The 8,089-nt window shown below is 39.8% G+C and overlaps 1 non-coding gene across 1 annotated transcript; it reads right to left on the reverse strand.

Annotated features, from left to right (window-relative positions):
- Positions 1 to 6,873: 6,873 nt before the first annotated feature.
- On the reverse strand, positions 6,874 to 6,998 carry LOC127186099 (U6atac minor spliceosomal RNA). The gene has a single exon (XR_007830334.1). It is a non-coding gene; the product is annotated as a U6atac minor spliceosomal RNA (small nuclear RNA).
- Positions 6,999 to 8,089: the final 1,091 nt, after the last annotated feature.

Below are 8,089 nucleotides of genomic sequence, written 5' to 3' on the forward strand. Positions count from 1 at the left end.
GTAATGGGTATTTGCAGCTCCCCTGTTCTCTTGTAGTGAGCAAGAGGTTTGCTGTAGAGCTAACTATATCATTAGTGACCTGTCTCTATCTTCTATCTGACCACAGCTACTGGATAAAGTGATGAGAGCTTGGGAAGCCCATGCGGGAAGGACATCAAATTTCGGGGATCTGAGGAGAGAGCAAGTAGCATTTGATGCTTTTCCCTTAGTTCTTTTCCTCTCTCTCTGTGACGTTGTTATCATACTCCCACCCATGTATTGACTTATTTTAAAGTTAGGTAGTCTCCTACATTTTGCTTACCGGAAATAGTGTCTGCTGTATGGAATAGAAGACCATGAACATCATGCTGACTTGAAGGATTTTTAAAATTATCATGGTCGCTCTCTTTCTTTGAAAAGCAGACAGATGGTGGGAGCCCACCAGCTCAATCTGGTGGACAAGCTGGAATAGTCTGGGCTTAGGGAGAAGCTTTCCGCTATGCTACCTGGTGATAACTGGCATGAGCTGCCTGCTGCCCTGCCTTATATACTGCAGGTGACATCATGGCTCCTCATTGTCTATACACATGAGATGTCATAATCAAAGGGCCCACTGGCAGAACCCTCCTGACCTGCAGGAGACCAGGTAGCAGCCCTGGTCCCTGCCTGACTGAGTGTAGGACCAGGTCATTAGGATAAAGAGAAAGAGACTGGAAAACTGAAAACAAATTATATGCAGTGATGAATGAGGCATGTGTGTACATTCTCTCTATTCTTTCTGTACAATACAAAGATGTTCAGAGAGACTATTAAGGCAACATATAGAAATGAAATTGTTCAAACATGGAAGAAAGAAGGAAAATTATTTCTGTTTTCAGATGATGTGATCCCATGATCATGGTGGAATATATTATCCTGTACTTCTATGGCCCCCAGAATAGTAGGTTCCCCCAGGATTTACATTAATTTGTAGCTGATATATCTGTCTGTGCCTGTATAGTGGCTGGACTGAGTGTTGCCACCAGGAATGCCTAGACCTACCTGGGGAAATTCCACACTGTCCTGCCGACCCCACAACTGAAATAGCATGTACACCATGGTGTGTACTTTGGATGGTGTTGTAAAAGCAAAAAGCTTGCACCATAATGGGATTATGCTTTATGGAATATGTTCCTGGTAGAAAGACTATAGAAGCATAAATAGCCTATAAACAAAGGCCTAGCACAATATGTGTACTAAACCAGACCTGACAGGCTCTGACTCTTCTTATTACTTAGACAAGAAGGTGGTATTACGGAATAGGTTGGTCATAAATTTGCTGACTGAAACACAGGGAGGACTTTGTGGTGTCTATAGCCCAGACTGTTGTTCCTTTCCCAGTTTCCTGTCTTCTACAGGTGTTCCAGGTTAAACACAAAAATCTAAGGATTCCAATCTGTGATCCATATATGAAAGAGAACATGTGGCGTCTGTTTTTATTTACGACAGAGATACCTCACTTAGTAATTTTTTCTTATTCCATTCATTTATTGACAAATTTCATGAATTATTTATTTCTTTATAGCTGAATAAAATTTCATTATCAATTTTCTTTTCATAGACACCTAGGCTTGACCTAGGCTTAATATATTTTCTAGGTATGGATATTTTGTGTGTGGTTTTAGAGGGAGCTTTCATTGTTTTCACAAAAACTTCATATGAACTTGTGGGTCAATAATATTTAAGAAACAGAACCACACTTCTGGACTTGCACTTAGAAAGTGAGTGACAATAGAAGGTATAATCTTCTTATCCACTATATATCCATATCTTCCTTCTGATTAAAAATCAAAGAAAAGAATAAGGATCCAAGATGGAGGCACCAAACACACAGTATCTGATCTGCAGGACAGAGAATAGGGGCCTGGCTGGGAGCCACAGACCACAAGACCTGGATATTCCCTAGGTGAGAGAGGTCTGCACAGTGCAGAGCACAGTTGGTTCTGTCTTTGGACCATCTAACTGGTCCACAGAGCACAGGTGCCCAGTCCCCAGAGTCAGGACCCATATCCAGCTGCGAGCTATTGATCTGGGCTATATCATAGACTCAGTATCTGGGACTGAACTGTGGGTGGTGAAGTACCACAGTCTGTAGCTGCTGGCCTGGGAGAAACTCAGGAAAAATGGGTGGATCTGACTTCAGACCCACCCTAGAGTCCCCAGAAAACCCCAGGGTCTGGTGAAAACCCAGCTCTCTGTCCCCCTCTGACATATTTGTGGGCTATACAGTAATAGCATCAGTGTCTGCTGACCCAGAGGGAGCTGAGATTGTGGACCTGGGATACATCTGCCCTCAGATCATCCCTCTACTCTGTGGAGGGACCCAGGTCCCACAGGGGGACGCAGGTGACTGTGGACATGTTCTCCAGCTACAGCTCCATAGCTGCAATTTCTTCCGTTGACTGATCTAAGGCAGTATTGTCTGACTCAATCATGGAGAAGGCTAGCCAGCCACCCCAGTGGACTATTCCCACACACTACACACTTGGGTGAAACTGACCTGGCCTGAAGGGATAATAGCCAGATGCCTAGCCAGCCACCACAGGCTAGCAGAAGCTCCCCACACTCTTAGGAGGGACTGAATAGGCCTGAGGGCATTGGCAGAACCCAAGCCATCTGCCACAACTCAAGGAGCCATTCCTCAAGCTCAGGCTGAGCCTGGCCAGCTGCCACAACACAGTGGGTGTTCCCGCATGCTCAGAAGGGACTGAACTGGTCTGATGGGATTGAGTAGAAACCTAGCAAACTGCCACAAACCAGAGGGCAGTATCTGTTCTCTCAAGTGAGACTGAACCTAGGCCCCACAGCCTGGACAGATCAGGAAGAATCCTACCCAAACGCCACAAACCAGCAGGGGTAGACTCTAGGGTGGACTGAGCCTAGGTCCCCAAAGCCACAATGGCCTAGGGAAGGATTTTCAAAGCTCAGCCAAAGACAGGATAATGGGATTTATATACACTACCTTCAACTGAGCCTTAGGCTACAAATCACCAGCACCTGCCTCTGCTGACCCAGCAGGGACTCCAGGGTGTGGAGCAATGTCCCCTGAAGCTAAAAACAGGTCACCTGCTTGATCCAGGGAAGGGTTCCCTGATTCCCACAGGTGAAGGCCCCCTACCTATAGACATTCACCAATGATCTGCTCACAACAACCAGGGGAAAACACCAGAAATTACCTCCCAACCTCACAGACAGCAAGATGACTACAGGCCAGCATAAAAACACAACAATGAAAACCAAAACAAAATGACATCTCCAGATACCAGCTACCCCAAAGAAATCACCCCTAAGAACTCAATCACAAATGAAACACAAGAAAATGAACTCAAATCCTAAGTAATGAAGATGATAATGGAGGAAACAAAGTCCATAAACAAATGCATGAAGATGAAGCCAAACAGACTGATGACATTAACAAGGCTTATAGAGTGGAGATGAAGAAATCACTGGAAGAAATTCAGGAAAATACAAACAATAAGATGAAGTAAATCAATAAAACAGTTCAAGATCTGAAGATGAAAATTGAAACAATGATAAAAGCACAGATGGAAGAAAACCAGGAATGAGAGGACATAGAGAAAAAAAGCAAGTAATGCAGAGGTGAAGCTTCTCTAACAGAGTTCAAGAGATGGAGGTTCTCGTGTGTGGAAGATACAATTGTAGAACTTGATGCAACCATCAAAGAAAATGTTAAATCTGAAAAATTCCTGATACAAGACATCAAGGACACCATGAAAAGATGAAACCTGGGGAAAATAGGCATTGTGGAAAGAAAAAATGCCTAGCTCCAAGGCCCAGAAAATATTTTCAACAAAATCATAGAAGAAAATGTCCCCAACTTAAAGAAGGAGATACAAATAGACAAATAAGAGATCTACAGAACTACAAATAGAATAGACCAGAAAAGAAAATCCTCTCACCACATAATAATTAAAACACAAAAAGTACGGAACCAAGAAAAATATTAACAGTGGCAAGGCCATGTAACATACAATGACAAACCTATCAGAATTGGACCCAACTTCTCAAAAGAGACCATAAAAGCCAGAAGGGACTGGGCAGAGGTCCTACAGATCCTAAGAGACCACAGATGCCAGTCCAGAAATAGACCCAGCAAAACTTTCAATAATTATTGACTGAAAAAACAAAATAGTCCATTACAAAAACAAATTCAAACAGTACCTATCCAAAAATCAGGCCCTACAGAGTTTACTAGAAGGAAAACTGCAGCCCAAAGTGACAAACTACCACCAAAATAATATAGTAAATAAATAACCTCACAGTTTCAAAAACATAATCACACAAAAATTCTACTGCAACCAGCATCAATAACAAGGGTCTTAACAGTCATTGGTCATTAATTTCTCTCAGTATCAATGGTCTCATTTCTCCAATAAAAAGACACAGACTAACTGACTGGATGCATAAACAAGACACAACATTCTTCTGCATTCAAGAAACACATCTTAGCCAAAAAGATAGACAGTACCTCAGGGTAAAAGGCTAAAAAAGGTATTCTAAGCAAATTGACACAAGAACCAATCTGGACTAGCCATTTTAATATCTAATCAATTAGACTTTCAACCAAAATTAATCAAAAGAGATGAGGAAGGACACTTCATACTCATCAAAGGTAAAATCAACCAAGATGACACCACAATTCTGAATATCTATGCCCCCAATACAAGGGCACCCACATTTCTAAAAGAAATATTAACAAAGCTTAAATCACACATCGATCCCCACACACTAATAGTGGAAGACTACAACACTCCACTTCCACCAAAGGATATGTCATTGAAACAGAACCTAAACCGAGAAATAATGACACAAATGTATGTCATGAATCAAATGGATCAAACAGATATTTACAGAACCTTTCACCCAAACACAAAAGATTATACTTTCTTCTCAGCACCTCATGGCACCTTCTTCAAAATTGATCATATACTAGGTCACAAAGCAAGCTTCAACAGATACAAGATTGAAATAATACCTTGTATCCTATCAATCTCCATGGACTAAAGCTGGACTTCAACAACAACAAAAATAACAAAAAGCCCACACACACACATGAAAACTAAACAACTCTCTGCTTAATGTCAACTGGATCAGGAAAGAAATAAAGAAACTAAAGACTTCCTAAAATTCAATGAAAATGCTGGAACTATATACCTAAATTTATGGGACACATGGAAAGCAGTGCTAAGAGGAAAACTCATAACATCTAAGTGCTTTCATATAGAAATGGGAAATATCTTATATAGGCAACTTAACAACACATCTGGAAGCCCTAGAAAAAAGAAGCAGAAGCACCCAAGAGGAGTAGACAGCTGGAATAATAAAACTCAGGGCTGAAATGAATAAATTAGAAATAAAGAGAACAATTCAAAGAATCAGCAAAACAAGGAGCACCAGCTCCAGGTTCTTTGAGAAATCAACAAGACAGACAAACTATTAGCCAAACTAACTAAAATGCAGAGAGACACTATTCAAATCAACAAAATAAGAAATGAAAAGGGAGACATAACCACAGACACTAAAGAAATACAAAGAATCAGAAGATTCTACTTTAAAGGCATATATGCCACAAAATTTGAAAATCTATGGGAAATGGACAATTTTCTTGATCGATTCCACTTGCCAAAGTTGAATCAAGATCATATAAACAAATTAAATACTCCTATTACTCCTATAGAAATAGAAGCAGTCATTAAAATTCTCCCAGAAAAAAAAGCCCAGGGCCAGATGGTTTCAGTGCAGAATTCTAGCATACCTTCAAAGAAGAGCTAATACTGATACTCTTCAAGATACTCCACAAAATAAAAATGAATGCAACATTACCAACTTCATTCTATGAGGCCACAGTCACCTTGATACCTAAACCTCACAAAGACCCAACAAAGAGAATTTCAGACCAATTTCTTTTATAAACATTAATGCAAAAATACTCAACAAAATGCTCACACACCAAATCCAAGAACACATCTAAGATGTCATTCACCATGACCAAGTAGGCTTCATTCCAAGCATGAAGGGATGGTTCAATATAAGGAAATCCATCACTGTAACCCACCATTTAAAGGAACTGAAAAAAAAAACTAACATGATCATCTCCTTAGATGCAGGAAAAGCATTTTACAAAATTCAATACCCATTCATGTTTAAAGTTTGGAGAGATCGGGGATACAAGGCACATACCTAAACATAATAAAGGCTATATACCGCAAGCCAATAGACAACATCAAAAGAAATGGAGAGATACTCAAGGAAATTCCTGTAAAATTGGGGACCAGGCAAGGCTACCCCCTTTCTCCATATCTCTTTAATATAGTTCTTGAAGTTCTAGCCAGAGCAATAAGACAACAAAAGGAGATCAAAGGGATCCAAATGGGAAAGGAGGAAGTCAAATTATGCCTATTGCAGATGATGTGATAGTGTACATAAGTGACCCCCAAAATTCCATCAGAGAACTCCTACAGCTGATAAATGCCTTCAGAAAATTGCCTGGATACAAAATTAACTGAAAAAAGCCAGTAGCCTTCCTGTATACAAATGACAATCACGTTGAGAAAGAAATTAGGGAAACTATGCCCTTCATGATAGCCACAAGCAATATAAAATATCTAGGAGTAATTCTAACCAAGCAAGTGAGAGACTTTTTTGAAAAAAAAAAAAAAACTTCAAATCTCTGAGGAAGGAGATTGAAGATGACATCAGAAGATGGAAAGACCTACCTTGTTCATGGATCGGGAGAATTAACATAGTAAAAATGGCCATCTTACCAAAAGCAATTTACAGGTTCAGTGCAATCCCTATCAAAATACTTACACAATCTTATTTTTAATATATTTTATAAAACAGTAGTTAGATGCACCAAGTAGGTGTCAATGCCTTAACCGTATGTGTGTTGTTAGGCCCAAGGGCCTCTTCCACCCTTGTCAAAGGGAGTGCTAACCTTCTCTCCTTTCATACAATTCTAAACAATCTTAAAGACATTGAAAGATCGATTCTCAATTTCATGTGGAAAAACAAAAAGCCCAGAATAGCTAAAACAATCCTGTGAAATAAAAGACCCCCTAGAGGAATCTCCATACCTGCTCTCAAGCTGTACTATAGACCAACAGTAATTAAAACAGCATGGTACTGGCATAACAATAGGATTGTTGACCAATGGAATCAAATCAAAGAACCAGAAATAAATCCATACACATATGGACACTTGATTTTTGACAAAGAAGCCCAACCTATTCAATGGAAAAAAGAATAGCATTTTCAACAAATGATGCTGGTCTAACTGGATGTCTACATTTAGAAAGATGCAAGTAGATCCATATTAATCATCATGCACAAAACTCAAGTCCAAGTAGATTAAAGACCTCATCATAAAACCAGAGACACTAAATCTGTTAGAAGAAAAAGTAGGGAAGGGCATGGGACTCATTGGTGCAGGAGACAACTTCCTAAACAGAACTGCAATAGCCCAGGCTCTAAGGTCAACAATTAATAAATGGGACCTCATGAGGCTGAGAAGCTTCTTTAAGGCAGAAGACACTGTCAACAGAACAAAGTGAAATCCTACAGACTGTGAAAAGATTTTCATCAACCCTACATCTGACAAAGGATGAATATCCAAAATATTTAAAGAATTCAGGAAATTAAACACCACCAAACCAAATAACACTATTAAAAAATGGGGCTCATCAGCAAGAATGCCTACACCAGATGTAGTGAGTCAAATAAATTGCTATGGTTTATGATTCTCCCTGTCCATGCTATTCTGTTACAGTGGTAGAAAACAAATACAGTTACTATAAAGAGAACCCAGAGGAAAAGATGAGTATAGAATAAAATGTCCTCTGAAAACACATCAATGAATAGGAGTGTGTCTTGTAATAAAATTGTAGACGTGTGGTTATATATATTTTCCATTACTGCTAATAATAGGATGTAAATCACCTGTGGAATCAGAGGGACCCAACCCAGGCACCAGTGCCTATCAGTGCCAGCTATTTCTGATTAGCTAGGAGCCTGTTACCCTGAAAAACAAGCTGCATTTTTTGGGGTTTGT

This window comes from Acomys russatus, chromosome X, assembly GCF_903995435.1.
Source record: "Acomys russatus chromosome X, mAcoRus1.1, whole genome shotgun sequence".
Lineage (NCBI taxonomy): Eukaryota > Metazoa > Chordata > Mammalia > Rodentia > Muridae > Acomys > Acomys russatus.